At 37.4% G+C, this 3,463-nt stretch overlaps 1 pseudogene; it reads right to left on the bottom strand.

Annotated features, from left to right (window-relative positions):
- Window positions 1-1,654: 1,654 nt before the first annotated feature.
- On the bottom strand, window positions 1,655-1,855 carry LOC148049189 (large ribosomal subunit protein eL29-like; annotated as a pseudogene).
- Between the last annotated feature and the right edge of the window lie 1,608 nt (window positions 1,856-3,463).

The raw sequence follows: 3,463 nt of genomic DNA, 5'->3' as shown, positions 1-3,463 counted from the left end.
TATAGTGACAAAACTTCACTAACCACTAACCTTGTTCAGATTAAATTCTTGCTTTCAGGAATGGTGACATATACACAGAATGCTTCATCGATGCCATTCTGCAGAACTTGAGACAATTTTTTTTTCACTGATGAAAACTTTTGCTTTCATCTGTCTCAAGGCTCAAGCTAACCATTACACTATCTCCCAAGAAATTAAGGTTCCTGTTCTTGCAGCTTGTCTCTTTCTATGATTGGTAGATTACAGTATATGCCATCAAGTCAGCATAGTAGTAACCATTTAGACCTTTTTCACAATGAGCTATCTACCACTGGTCTTCTAATAGTGCACTCTTCTAGCTGAACTTGAATCCTTCCACCTTGCTACTGATTATCTTTATATATATATATGGGAGAGAGCTGTTGTATGTTGATGGTATAGAAAATAAAGATGCTAGTAGTATAATGCCTTTACATAAATCAATGGTGGATTGCATGTTGAATATTGTCTCAATTGCCACAGATGGCTACATTTCAGTGCAGAAGGCCTTGTCCACTTCATCAGGAGTCATACAACCTCAGGCCAGATAACTGTTGTGGCCCACCAGCAGAGCTGACAGCAGATTTGGACAGTGAGGAGGTTGTGGAGGAACATGGGCCAGTCCTGGAGTCTGGTTAAGGCTCTGATGAGGGCTCTGTGTTGGAGGCAGAGAAGGGGCCAGAGCCAAATCCCAGTTATCAACTGCCTTCAGAGACAGACATCAGTGAGGCAGATGAACAGCTGGAGCTTGTTCCCAGTGTGCACATGCACACAGTTGCCAGACGAAGGGAACAGCTAAAGAACAGGGGTTGACTTGTGAATAAGTCCAGAGATGGATGATGAATGGCCCCTCCTGAAGGAAATAAACGAGGATCGAAAGGGGAGTGGCATTTCAAGGAGACAATTAGTTTGCTTAATTGGTTCATGAATTCACAGTAAATTAATAAAAGAGAGTTTTGTTGGAACAAGGAGTATGCTTCATACTCTTGAGAAGCCTAGGTCAGACCAATAACAAAAGATTTTGCTCAAGGCAAAACTCCCAGTCAGAGTTCAACTCTGCATGGATCTGAACAATTTTATCTGGCAGATAGCATAAATACTTTCCCCTGCAGTCCTATGGGTAGTCTCATACCTATCCTTTCATAGCAATGTAAACAGGGCCTCCAAGTGGGGAGGATGCAAAAATGGCAAAAAATAATAATAATGACATTTCACTGCCTTTATCACCATGATGTAGAATATGGGCTCTTATTTTGTCGTTCATATATTTCATGTATTTATTCTCCAATGTCATTCTAGGCATTATTTGCTTCCTGGAACTTCTCAGAAACCAGAATACATTCAGGGATCAATGCATAGCAGCACTATCTTCCAAGGCCTCAGTCACTCACTTCTTCCAGACTGCAACCAAGGCCTTAGCTGAGCTGCCCACCAGATTGTCCTTCAGGAACTGACCAGAATCCATCATTCACTTGGGATGGGTTGATGAAACAGGCCATATCTCTTCATGTGGATGAGTGGCACCAGCAAGAGTAACCATGGAGTGATCTTTCTGTGGCATCTTATTGATGGTAATAATTGTCACCCAATTACTAATCAAGGAATTAGTTCCCTTTGCTATAGAAAGTCAGTCTGGTTATTTATCATTTTTAGCATTATTAGCACAGATTTTCTTTAAGTCCTTTCTTGTTGTGCTTTTTCACAAAACACATATTCCTCAGGAATTTGGGATCCACCCCATTCAGAAATTCATATCTATGTGACCTTGGTTTCTTAATTCTGTTTCTGTGCCATTTGTGAATTGATTGTGTGTAGTATGGTTCTTGGACTTTGCCATGGCGAAACACGTTTGCCGAAGTTCAAGCCAAAACCGGAAAAGAAGTCATTGTCACAAAGCATTCCCTTCTATATAACTTTTCTATATACTTTGAATGTATGTGGGTTTTTTTTGTGTATTCTCTATATGGTTGAAAGAATGATCTCTCCATCAATTTCCTCTATTCCATTTTCCCCCACATTTTTCCTTTTTCAACATTGCTACTTGGAATATGAACTGGGGATGGAAGAAATTAAAAGTCTCTGAATAGAAAGCATTGATTGTAATAACTATATTTATTAGTGATTGGAAACCTCTTTTGACTTTTTGCTAAAAAAAAGAAAAAATGAAATTGTGATTTATGGGTTTGATTGTTAGAAAGAGTAGACTATGGAAAGAAGGAAATTACCAGTATGTTGTAATCTTAGGGTAAAATAGCTTGTAACTGCAGTTAAGATTGGAAGTCATTTTAATAACTTTTCTTTTTTCTTTTTTCTTTTTCTGTCTTTCTTTTTACTTTTTCATTTAATTCTTTCCTTTCTTTTTTATTTCAAAACTATATGTGTATTATTTTAAAGAGATGGGGGAAGAGAAAAGAGTGAAAAGCAATATTATTGATTCTATGCAGCATATATATGTAGATAAACTTCTCTGGAAGTTGGTTTCACAGCCCTAAACATATGTAGGACATATTCCTCATGGGATAAGATCATATGTGCAGGCAAATGGTATAGACCGCTACTATTTCTAAAGAGAAAACCAGGGATAGTAATTTCATCTGTTGATTTAACTTAAATATACACATCTAAAATTTCCTCTTTTATAGAAGGAACACGGAAGATGAAAGAGAAATAAAAAATCTGTTGCATTTGTAAACTGAAAGGTGTTCAGATCATTTCTAAGTGGTGTCAGGTGGATCATAGCTTTCTCCTTAATAGTTGTGTATTAGCTCTCACATGTACAATTGCAGATATCTAAAGTTTGATACTGAATACAAAATTCAATATTTTTACAATCCTGATTTGAAAATAAGAAAAAAGGTTGACATATTCTATGTTGCAAATTTTCACCTTCTATTTATTCTCCTAATTTCTACTGGGAGTAAGCCGTTCTATCAAATGCCTGGCCTATTTTCTCTCCTTTCTATTCCTTTTTGGCTATGATGGAGGCCACAACATGGGAACCACCAATCAGGGGCTCTTAGAATGTTGCAAGTCAATGCTATATGGACAACAACACAGCATAGACCAGGGGTATCCAACCCTTGGCAACTTTAAGACTTGTGGACTTCAACTCCCAGAGTTCCTCAGCTAGCTTTGTAGACCATTGTTAGCGATGCATTTGGGCCAGTAAGATTTATGGCAGATGTTTTTCATCCAGCACCAGGTCTAGGAAGAACATGGCAAAGCCTCTATATGGATATGGCCCATAATTCCCAAAAGTAGAGTGTAAAAATGGTGGGGAGTATCATTTAGGAAAACTGATCCATCTGCAGAACATTAAACAGTGACATGCAGTTATCATATTGAAAATGTATATTAGAAAAAATAATATTCAAAAACATGTATAGTAATAAAAATATACATGGAATTCTGAGGATCTGTTATGGAAATCAGTGAGTAATTTATA

Source organism: Thamnophis sirtalis, unplaced genomic scaffold (assembly GCF_051295495.1).
Source record: "Thamnophis sirtalis isolate CommonGarterSnake01/CBP01778 unplaced genomic scaffold, rThaSir2_p1.2 scaffold_2, whole genome shotgun sequence".
In the NCBI taxonomy this organism is placed as follows: Eukaryota; Metazoa; Chordata; class Lepidosauria; order Squamata; family Natricidae; genus Thamnophis; species Thamnophis sirtalis.
This window is presented reverse-complemented; position numbering and strand designations above follow the sequence as displayed.